At 41.4% G+C, this 12,211-nt stretch overlaps 1 long non-coding RNA gene across 1 annotated transcript; it reads right to left on the bottom strand.

Annotated features, from left to right (window-relative positions):
• Positions 1-1,596: 1,596 nt before the first annotated feature.
• Positions 1,597-11,231, bottom strand: LOC130594495 (uncharacterized). The gene is made up of 5 exons (XR_008971099.1): positions 11,192-11,231; positions 7,839-7,935; positions 6,133-6,271; positions 3,945-4,072; positions 1,597-1,700 (listed from the first exon to the last, which is right to left on the bottom strand). It is a non-coding gene; the product is annotated as an uncharacterized LOC130594495 (long non-coding RNA).
• Between the last annotated feature and the right edge of the window lie 980 nt (positions 11,232-12,211).

Raw genomic sequence — 12,211 nt, 5'->3', positions numbered from 1 at the left:
CCTTTCACCTTTTGGATACAGACTGATACAGATCTGCCTGAGTATTCCCTTCTGAAAGTGGGATTCCTGATGTAATTTCCCTGCAGGCCTGTGTCCCATCATGACTGGCCTTTTTTTGTCACCCCCACTTGTGATGCAATAGTTGCAGAAATAACTTCTCAGTGAACTCAGTGGAGATCTATTCTATCTCTTTCATGTCTGGAACATAGTAAAAAGTTGTCCTTTAGTAGTGGCTGCAAATAGTTCTTACAGCACAAGAAAGTGAGCTAAATTCCATGGGCTCCTGGACAGAAGGTCACATCTCAACCCCATTGAAGTGAACAAGTCTTTTACAGAATCACAGTATCATGGTACAGTTGACATTGGAAGGGACACCTGGAGGTCATTTTGTCCAACCCCACTGCACAAGCAAGGCTATCTAGAGACAGTTATCCAGAACCATGTCTTTTGAGTACCTCTGAGGGAGACTCCACAGCCTCTCTGGACAGCTTGTGCCCATGCTTGGTCACCCTCACAGTAAAAATTTTTTCCTGATATTCAGACATAACCTTCTATTTCTGTTTGTGCTCATTGACTGTGGTCTTCTGACTGGATACCTCTGAAAAGAGCTCAGTCCTCTCTGCACCCTCCCTTCAGGTCTTGATAATACATTAAGATCCCCCCAGGCTCCTCTTCCCTATGCTAAGTAGCCCCAGTTGCCTCAGCCTTTCCTCTTAGGAGAGATGTTCCAGCACCTTATAACCACCTTTGGACCCCTTTGCTGCACTGTTTCCAGTATGTCCCTGTCTCTCCTGTACTGAGGAGTTCAGAACTGGGCATAGCATTTCAGGTACGGCCTCACCAGTGCTGAGTAAAGGGGGAGTATCACCCCCCTTAAACTGCTAGCAACACTTTACCTAGTGCAGCCCAGGATACTGTTAGCCCTCTTTGCAGCAAGGGCACATTGTTAGCTCATGTTCCACTTGGTGCCTGAGAGGACTCCCAGGGCTGTTTCTGCCAAATGCTTTCCAGCTAGATGGGCCCCAGCATATATTTGTGCATGGGTTTTTCTTTCTGCAGGGTGCAGGCTTTCAGACTTCTTGTTGAACTTCATGAAGTTCCTGTGAGCCCATTTCTCCAGCTTGTCATGTTCCCTCTAGGCAGCAGCACAACCCTCTGGCATATCACCCACTCCTCATGATTTTTTGTCATACACAAATTTAATGAGAGTATCCTCTCCCTTATCATTCAGATCATTAATGAAGAAGTTAAACAGGACTGGATCCCAGTATTGACCCTGGGGTACACTGCCAGAGGGTCACACTGGCCTCTAACTAGAATTTGGGCCACTGATCACTTCTCCAGACCCAGCTATTCAGCCAGTTTTCAATCCACCTCAATCCACCTTTCACGTCAGTAGTGTTAGACTTTGGCCCTAGTGAATTAGGTTGCCTGAGAGACTTGACAAGGTTTGGAAGCAGAACAAGCTGGGTTTACTGCCCTTGTTATATAAAATATAGTATTGATTTTATGCTCAAGAATTGAGGCTCCTCTGAATCTTAGTTCTTAATAATTCATATAAGCCACAATGGAAAGGTGAGTTGATGTGAGTTGATGGTTTTCTTTTTTGCTTTCTCTCTTTTTTCTTTTTTTTTTTTCTTGGTTGGATGCTTCAAACAACTGGTGATGATTGGAAACTTGCTGCCCCTGCTCAACCTCATCTGGAAAAAAAGCAAAGAATTACTTCCGCAAGATGTCAAGCTGATACCTTCCAGAGCTTAAAATTCAAACAAATTAAACAAGCAAACAGATAAATATCATCTTTCTAAAGCTTCAGATCGAAGTTAAACACTTATGGGGATTTCTGAGGCTCTCTTTTCAGATTACTAAAACGTCATTTTTTTGGTAAAGCAGAGAGAACTGTTCCAATTCTCTGCACCACATCAAAAGATGTATTTCTGATCAGTCAGGCATTGTACAGTACTTCAAAACTTAATCACCTTTTGCTTTACACTTGATTAAGTACATTACTTTTGGATCATAGAGTTCACAAGATCTTGGAACATCAGGGCTGTCTTCTATATAGCCATCACCTACATAGAAACCTGCACTCTAAGGCAAGAAAATGTCTGCAGGGAAAATGTCAGATAGCTAAAGTGACCAGTCTTGTCAAGGCAGCATATTGCTTCCTTAAATGACAGTATAATCAGCATTTAAAAATAAAGTGTATGAAAACCCATTAAGGTCTGAGAAAAAACCTCAAGACAAATTAGACTAATTGGTTTGTATAGTCTTATTGGCCCCTTTCCACTACACAGGCAAATCTTCAGCAGATATAAGTTGACTCAGATTCACTACAGTCCAAGTCCCTCAGTGCTCCCATACCAGAAAACCTGTTAAGTGTGAACAGTTTTACCAGACTGTAATAGTAGAACATTATATGTTTTGGGGTTTTTTAATACGTATATGAGAATCTTTAAGAGGAGGAAGGCTGATCGCATGCCATGGTCTGCTCTACTATTTGCAGTTGAGAAATTCCTTATTGTGCAAAATTAAATGTGCAGACATGGCCTCTAATTTGGGAGCCTCTAGTTTTGGGTGCCCAGCTAGAGATTTCTTCTCACTCAACTTTTCTGATCTCAATCTGTTAATATCTATTTAATTTTAACTGTAAAATGGAAATAACTATTTTCCATTTCACTTCAGTGGTCTGAAATAACTCACTGAATTTTGTAAAAAGTTTTGATATCACTGGGTGGAAAGATCTATTCAAAGTATGAGCATTAGAGGAATCTAAAAATCAGATGCCAGTCAGTAAAAATTTAGGGATTCCTGGACTTGGTGGAGATGTAGCATGATTAAAAGGATTGAAATTTGGGCTCCCACATTTAGTATTTATTGTTTCAGAGAAATGTTATTTGCTGGAGTTTCTTTTCAAAAACTGATATTTTTTTTTTTGTTTTTTGAAAGAGCATGGTAAGTTGGCAAGAATTCTGAAATTTTTACTGTAATGAAAATTCTGATTTTTGACCCATACAAAGCCAATTGAGTCTATTTCTGTCCTGTTCCCTCTTGTTCCCTTTTGCTCTTCTATTGTCTATGCCACTGAAATACTTGAGTGCCTTCCAGAAGTACATCAAGTGACATAGCCAGCATTTTTTTACATGAAAGTCTATTCTCCTCTTCCCAGTGGGAAGATTATATAAGATGTTTTGTCTTAGTGAAGTTTTTGATTGATTTAAATTTTCCTCCCCATATCCGCATTTTCTCTGCAATGTGTGTTAATGTTACAGTTAGTAACAAGAGCATTTTTCTGAGATGAGGGTTTTCAAGCCCCTGTATGACTTACCCCGTGTTATGCTGTCCTGGTATGTAACACCCTCTTCCTAAATTTTTATACATTTTTACCCTTTTATCAAGGTTAAAGTTATTTATGTTGCCATGCAACTCTTAACAGTAGGATAGTTTTGCTTCAGCCCTGCAGGGATGTCATGGTTCTCTCAGTAACATGCCTGTGCAATTTGATGGGTGTGGGAAAGCTGTGCTGGAGATGGATAGGTGGCAACTGTGAAATCAGAGATTAGCAGCTACTAAAGTTTTTCTTTTGGTTTTATGGTATAGTTTGGGTTTACAGATTATATGGGTGCTCCCCGTGACCACTGCTCTGTATCAGAACCTAGAACAAATAAAGCAAGATACCTGGGAAGGAAATGCAGAGCTGAACAGCAGGCACAAACAGTGCATCAGACTGCAGAAACAGGGTATTTCGCACTGAGTAAACAGACACCCTGCAGTCAAACTGACCTCTTCTTGTCTCCATGAACAGCATGTCAACTTAACTGAATTTAAACTCCACTCACTGTGAGAACCAATGACTGTCCTGGCATCACCAGGGTATCCACAGACACATGGCACCAGTTTAAAAAGGCAAATTGAAACATGCTGCATTAATTTCTTCTACTTACAGGAAAGTCTGAAGATGTAAATGCACAATTGGTCTGGATGCTGTCATGTTCTATGATGCTGTTAGTCTCTTTGATGGAGAACTCCACATGATAACTCCACATGTTATCTTCCCTTGCTGAGTTAAATCCTGAAATTTAGTAGCAAGTGTTAGGAAAACCTGCTGTGCTCTCTGGATTCCCACATGCTCAGCTGCAATGACACATTTTTGATGTGAGAAACAAAATTTGCTCTTGGCACTGTAAGTGCGTGCTTTTTCCACTGAATTTTGTAGGAAAAGCTACACATTCATTCTCATGCTGTGGCAGTCTAAGAACATGAAATTGTTACCCACTTATACTGGGCTACTGTTTTGACAGTGGTGCATGTTTTTCCATGTTGAGGCTCGTTCGCGTGAGTGACAGGAGGGTTCATGATGTTACCTAGAGGCAGGACTAAGGAATGGCAGGGGAGAGGTTGGCAAACTGATATGCTTTCTCACCTTGGAGCACTCCTTCAGGAGCATGACAACCTCAATCAATATCCCAGTGAGATTTACATAATTCTAACAAGTAAGAGGGTTTTTAAAAAATTAAAGTTATTTATTTTTAGTGAGGCAGATAATCAAGAAGGTTTTTTTACTGCTACATGTTCCTAAATCACCCATTTATTCAACTCTTTCTGCTGCCTTCCAGCTACATGGATAAAAACTGGAATTGGGATAGGAAACATGACAGGGACATTTTGATTTAATAGCATGGAGACAGTATATTAATAACACATTTGCAGTAGGGGAAATGGGTCTTCCCAACTAAGTGGAATTTGAAAGAAATTATATAGACATTCCTGCTTAAGGAATTCTGCATGTTAGACATAAAGTAAGGAAGACAACAAAGTAGCTATACTTACAGCTTTCCTTGCTTAATTTACACATCAGATTCACAGCAAAGAGGGACTCCAGGCTGTCAGGAGCAATAAACATAAGGACTTCTGGATAGACACAGGTGACCAGGTGACCTTCTCCTCGGTGTCTAAAAGAAAGGGAGATGTGAATGTAAACATTGTGAACTGATTAAAAACAACATCCAGTGACACATTTATATAAAGAAGTGCAGATCAACACCTTTTCCTGATATGTTTGTGAATTTGTAAAATTTTGTAATGTCATAGAAAAAAGAGCTATATTTTTGTTTACGATTAGCCCATAAATTCTGAACCTAAAAGTGATGTTAAATCCTGCCAGTTAGAATGTGTACATATAACTGGCTAGTGCAGAATACTGCTTTTGTACTTGTGGATTTATGAATAAAACAGGTAAAGATAACTCACAGGACCACTTTGATGAGGCTACAAGATTTTGTAGTGGGCATCTCAGCCTTTGCCTCTGGCATATCCCCTCTACTGTTCTGTTGAGCACTGTTGGTCTCAGTGAGTTTCTGATTTTTCCATTCACTGTTTCAGTTCTTCATTGCTGGTTGCAGCACCCTTTCCCTGACACACAAGTCTGTATCTTGAAGGGAATCTTGTGTCTTTTTGAGTTCTTTTGTTAGCACAATTAGTCTGAGTCTACATCATAATTTTCTTTCTTCCAAACATATCTGAAATCCCTATTTTATCTGTCACTACAGCTCAAAATGTTCATATAGGCTAATTTCCTTATAATATCCTCTTAAGCTCAACCACTGCTCATACTCCCTATGCTAGTCTGCTGAATATGTCATTGTATCTCCAAGCAGTTCCCCGTTAATGAGAACATCAAACCCAAATTTCTCTTCTCATCTGCAAGGCTCTGGCCAAGACCAGACCTTCTTGTTCAACTGTTCACCTGGGGCTCACCTCATCCCCTCTGCCATCACAATCTCTTTGAGCCGTTCAGCCATGTCACTGACAGGTATGTCTCTCACTCTCTTCAGAAAAAAAAATCCCATTTCTCAGCTTGTCCCTGAGGCTATCACCTCTCTGAATTCTCACAGGGTCCTTCTCACATTATCTCTAGTAATGTGTTACATGACTTTTAAACCTGTGTTTATTACACAGAGGGCGACACTTACACTGGAAAAATTTAGGACTCCAAAAGGCAAAATGTTTGAAAACCACCCAAAATGGTGAGTTTGTCTGCTGCATTTCTGTTTTGTCAGCTATTTGCTCAATCTGCCTCTAAGAGCACACATGGAAATGCCACTCTAGGGTTTGCCTTATCTTCTTTCTTACCAAGAGCAGTTTGGTATGAAATGTTTCTTTGGAAATTATGCATGTTGGCATATGTAATAAGGGAGGAAACCATCTTGTAGTCCACACACAAGTCTTGAAAACAACATTGTCCTTGGGATACCTGGAGGAAAGCCTTTCACTGTGAAAATGGAACACGTAGTATTTACTTGCTACAGAAAAGGAAATAAGTTCATACATTTTGAAACCTGTAAGTTCCTAACAGAAAAGTTGTTAATACTGGAGTTAACCATTTCTATTTATCTTGCTATATAACTCACCTGGAACTCAGCTACAGTTTTTAGGATGCATTAACACAGAAACATAAGGCTTGACTAGGATTATGGTGTGGCAACTCCCAGGTACTTTCTGAAAGGAAGCAAGACTTTTGTTAACTTTGCACCAGTAAGAATATAGTAGATGTCATTTGTCTGAAGTTTCATGACAAATTATTTGCTTCATTGTATGAAGCTTACATTAGGCTGTTGTATAATGCTGCAAGTTAATTATTCAGTTTTTGAGAGAACTGCTGGGTATTGGTTAGAAATCTTGCAATTTGAAATTTCAGTAGGTATTTCCAGAGGAAATAATTTTCTGAGCTGAAGTACTTGAAGATTATTGTGTAATGTTTTGTGTGTACTATAGGAATAGGTAGAGACAGAGTGCTAAAAGGGGATTTCTTTGCCTGAAATTCCCCACTACTGTCAGTGTTCATGTTTTTCTCAGCTTTCGATATAGCCTTCCAAGTCTGAGAGTCAGATACTTGGGGCAGGCTCATGGAAATGCCAATACAGATGTGCTACATGTGCTATGGAGAGTTAAAACACAGTTGCAAAGATCTGCTAGAGACTATTTGTGCACAGAGAACAGATTCCCTGCTCTGTAATCAAAAGCCATTCTTGCCTGGGGGAGGTCCCTACAACAACATTCTTCCCTCCCCTTGAGAAAAAGAAGCCAATGATTATTCTGTTACCCTTCATTATCATTCAGTGTGGTATAAACTGGCCAGGACTTGAACTCTCAAGTGCCCAGGAGGGCCAGTGCATGAATATACCTTGTGTCAGCAGAGGCCATTTCAAATAATACAGATGATGACAGATTGATGTTGGTAGCTCATTAGGCAAAGCACTGACCGAGACATCAAATTCCTTTCAGCAAGAATATGGCTGGACTGTTTGCTGTTGTGCATTAATGGAGAGAAGCATTTTTCTTCTTTGATTTCGCTTGCTTCCTGCTTCCCATGTTTGCATCAGACAGTGCCGGCTATCAAATCTGTCATCATGTTTGACTTTCCTAATGTGAACAGCTGTGCCAGAAGAATCAAGGTGTAAAGCTAAACCCAATCTGTAGATATAGTATATATAGTACATTTCAACAAAAGTCCTGTGTTCACAAGCCTCCTGTGGCATACAGTTTTTAATATAACACTTGGCTTCGAGCTCGTCCAGATCCAATAGTACAGTCTTCCCAGCTGTGCTTGAAAAGATAGAGAACAGATTTCTGAAACAGTGTAAGGTGTATTTAGATTGCTGTCTCCTTGATATGCTAAGTCCTGCTCTTGTGGATTATGCTTTCACACTTTTGGGGCATGCCTTAACCCACATGGTTAAGCTGGTAGCCTGTGGGCCAAATCTGGCCTTCTGCATCTTCCTGAAGAAGATGGGGAGCAGTTTTCCAAACAGCAAACACTGCCACAGTTCTTTACCTACCTGTCACAGTCCAACAGAGGAAGCCAGGTGACTTCTGCTGCCATTACCTTCCTCCCCAGGGATCTTTCTAGGGAGGCAGACAGAGTGCACTGGGCAACTGCAGAGAAGAGAGAGGGGACCAAGGTTTAGTGGGGGAAAGGAATTCCCAGACCATATTTGGTCTGTGTGCCCAGCAGGGATGAAATACTGTGCAGTCTGGGGGCTAAGGGTAAATACATCTGAGACAAGTTGGTCACTGTGACTGCGCAGTAAGAGGGGCTAGTGCTGATGCCAGAGAAGGAGTCCACAACTGCTGAAAGGAGCCATGGAGATGAGATGGACACCCAAAGGAAAAAAATCAAAGCAGGGAAAGGAGGGGAGTGTTCAGCAACTGAAAAGACCCTAGAGTCAGGATGGATGCTCAAATAACTGGGACTCTGATGGCTGCTTGCTGCAAACAGCTCATTAGCCCCTGTGCATAGCAGACAGTTGATCCAGCCTCCTTGTACAGAATCATCTCTGGAAGTTCATTGCAGCAGTGCAGTTTTGTGGCTTTGTGATTCAATAAGTAATCTTACAATACACTGGCTACTTTATCCTCACAGCCAGTATTATACTCTGTGCTTTTCATATCCAAAATGATTTTACAAACTGTAAGGGTAATAATCCCTTCGAGGTAGGAAGAGGCAAACATTGCATTGTACAAAATACAGACCTGGAATAAACACCACTACCATTCTAGCATGGTAAATGTCACAAATGGACATGATTTCTATGGTCAAAAAATTATCTTTTAAAGTGAATATGCATTTTCCCCTGTTTACTATAGTTTGCTCTGCTGTTAGGACTTTGTCTTTCAGCTGAGGTCTAAGGTATACCAATAGTGTAAATTGCAACACCAGTGATGAATTGGTTTAAAGCACTGGTTATAAATAAAGTCAATGAGAAATGATGATACGGGCCAGGAGTAGCCTGTCAGACACTTCTCACATCTCAGTGCTGTGCTAGACATCTTAAATGAAAAGATTAGTGTTAACATTATGTCTAATGTTACTACTTTGATGATTCACATGCCTTTTATTGATTTTGTTTAAATTGAGTTTGCAACTGTTGGGTTGGTCTTAATTTATATAACCAGTGGCCAAATGTGCTGTTTTCTTAGTAACACTTGCATTACTGAGAGCTAGATGCAATGACAGTAACTGCGCCTGGCAGTCTACCATCTGGGTACAAGCTAATAAAATAATCATCTGCATAATTTTGGAAGTCTTTGCAGATACTGGGGGAAAAATATACTGGATTTGATCTGAAAATTGCAGGCAGCTCAGTAGAATAATAATGATACAAATAATTTCCCCTAAAATCCTGAGATGGTCTCTGGTGGGATTTGTTTTACATGCATCATGGAGCTGCCTATGTTAACTTTGCTTTGATATCAAAGGTAAATAGAGAGTGACTGATTAAATAATTTCTATTCAGTTTTGCTGAAAGTAAACTCTAAGGCAAGATGAAATGAACAATTTCTGCTCTGTATTATGACAATAATAAGGGGGAAACCCCTTTTCTTGGATAAATAATAAACTATTAGGGCCTACAGACTCAGTCAAAATTAGGTTCCACTGTTAGTTTCAATATGCATTTGTAAGGAAATGACTAATCACTTTCCAAGGAATATATGCTCTTTGGCTTCTACATTCTGAAATCAACTGTAACTCACCCCAAAGCTGCCTGCAAATAAATCCAGAGAAAGTAGTGATCCCTTGAGAAGTATGTGTCTGTGAGAAGATGTGTGTGGCTCCAACATGTTAGCACTATATTTTATTCAGGAATAACTTCCCCTCTTCCAGCCCCAAACCTTTTCTGTAGCTGGGGCTTAACACAAAACACCTTATTTGGGGGCAGAAGTGTCCACACATCAGGTTATTTCTGAAATAGCTATTTCCATATTCAGTTCCCACTCTGTCTCCATCCAGTTTATATTTACCAAAAACACTGGAGAGGGTGCAGTAGTGCCTCTGGAAAAAAACATTTGTGCAATGAGCTAGACTGGTCGGTATCTAGAGTAGAGCAGAGAGTTGAACTGGAGATTTTGTATTTTTGATTTTAGACACCACAAATTGAAACTTACCAGCAACTAAATCTGTGAAAACAATTGAAGGAGGGTGTCCTGGGTTCAGCAGTAGCAGTCATTTTTCTCCTTCTTGGTAGCTGATACAGTGCTGTATTTTGACTTTCGGCATGGGAACAGAGCTGATAACAATGATGTTTTGGTTTGGCCAAGGACTTTGTGAGCCTCATGCTCTGCCAGGGAAGAGGGGAAGCCGGGAGGAAGCAGAGACAGGACATCTGCCCCAAACTGACCAAAGAGGTATTCCATACCACAGCACGTCATGCCCAGGATGTAACTGGGAGTTGCCCAGAAGGGCTGTGACTGCGGGGTTGGAGGAGGTATCAGTTGGTGTTTGGTCAGGCTGGGGGGGTGAGTTATCGGTCAGCTGGTGGTGAGGTGTTGTATTCTCTTCCCTTGTTGTTTCCTTTATCATTATTATCATTGGTGGTAGCAGTAGTGATTTGTGTTATACCTTAGTTACTAAACTGTTCTTATCTCAACCTGTGGGAGTTGCATTCTTTTTGATTCTCCTCTCCGTCCCTCCAGGAGTAGGGGGAGGGCAAGAAGGGTGGGGACTGAGTGAACAAGCTGTCTGGCTGGGTTTGAACCACAACAGAGGGAAAAACAGGAAAGCCCATTAAATTCCACTGAAACTAATCAGGTTGGAAGAGCCAGTTTGAAAGTTTTATAGATATTTTAAAAATATTTTTCACTTGCTGGCTGCATTTACAGCCTGTCCCCTCAGACTAGGGACAATGTGGGAAAATTAACACTAAAGATTGTATTTAGGCTTTTGGGTGATGAATACTTAAACAGAGAATTTGAGCTGTGAAACCAGTTTAGCCAAGTTTGAAGGGACTACAGAATGGAAAGTTACCAAGAGCAAAAGAAGTATTAAAACAGTGCTAAACAGTCAGGCAGAATACTATGGGCAGCTTGTGGTAGGAGAGAGGGACAGATGAACAGGCTTTCCCAGAGTAGAAGTTCGAGTTTGCTGTGTAACAAAGGTCAAAGAAATCAGACCTGAGCAGAAAGGTGTCCATATTTTTGAAGAGAAGCTATTAAGGCAGAAGAACATGAGCTGACAAACCAAAGTTGCCTCAAAGTAGCTAGGAACTAGGGGAGGTCCTATGTATGGGATTAAATACATTTTGCCTGCAGCCAAATTCTCTTAACACTTGTAATTTTTAGCGTTCAGAAAACTGGAAAACCTGAACCAGTGACATATCCCAGAAAAACATATTGTGGTTGAAGGGGGTTGTACCTTCAGTAAGATGGTGAACATGCTGGGAGAAAATTAAGGATGAAGTCAGGTCAACGGAGCGGTTTGCCTTAGTTGATGAGGAATGGGTTAGAGATCAGTTGAGCAATCTGGACATCCATAAATCCATGGGTCCAGATGGGATGCACCCGCGGGTGCTGAGGGAACTGGTGGAAGTCATTGCTGGACCACTCTCCATCATCTTTACTAAGTCTTGGGAAATGGGAGAGGTGCCTGAGGATTGGACGAAAGCAAATGTCACTCCAGTCTTCAAAAAGGGCAAGAAGGAGGACCCGGGTAACTATAGACCGGTCAGCCTTACCTCCATCCCTGGGAAAGTGAGGGAACACCTTATCCTTGGTGCCATCTTAAGGCATATCAAGGATAAGAGGGTTATGAGGGGCAGTCAACATGGCTTCACCAAGGGGAAATCATGTTTGACCAATCTCTTAGCCTTTTATGAGGAAATAACAAGGTGGATGGATGATGGCAGAGCGGTGGATGTGGTCTACCTTGACTTCAGCAAAGCATTTGACACAGTCTCCCACAGCATCCTCACAGCTAAATTGAGGAAGAGTGGTCTGGATGATCAGGTAGTGAGGTGGACTGTGAACTGGCTGAAGGAGAGAAGCCAGAGAGTTGTAGTCTATGGGGCAGAGTCTAGTTGGAGGCCTGTAACTAGTGGAGTGCCTCAAGGGTCAGTACTGGGACCGGTATTATTTAATATATTCATCAATGATTTAGATGAGGGAATTGAGTGTACTATCAGCAAGTTTGCTGATGACACTAAGCTGGGAGGAGTGGCTGACACGCCAGAAGGCTGTGCTGCCATCCAGCGAGACCTGGACAGGCTGGAGAGTTGGGCAGGGAATAACTTGATGACATATAACAAGGGAAAGTGTAGAGTCCTGCATCTGGGCAGGAACAACCCCAGGTTCCAGTATAGGTTGGGGAACGACCTGTTAGAGAGCAGTGTAGGGGAGAGGGACCTGGGGGTCCTAGTGGACGACAGGATGACCATGA

Source organism: Pezoporus wallicus, unplaced genomic scaffold, assembly GCF_028554395.1.
Source record: "Pezoporus wallicus isolate ANWC-B61680 ecotype Strahan unplaced genomic scaffold, APGP_CSIRO_Pwel_v1 contig_6897, whole genome shotgun sequence".
NCBI lineage: Eukaryota > Metazoa > Chordata > Aves > Psittaciformes > Psittacidae > Pezoporus > Pezoporus wallicus.
The sequence above is the reverse complement of the archived record's forward strand: the minus strand, read 5'-3'. Positions and strand labels throughout refer to the sequence as shown.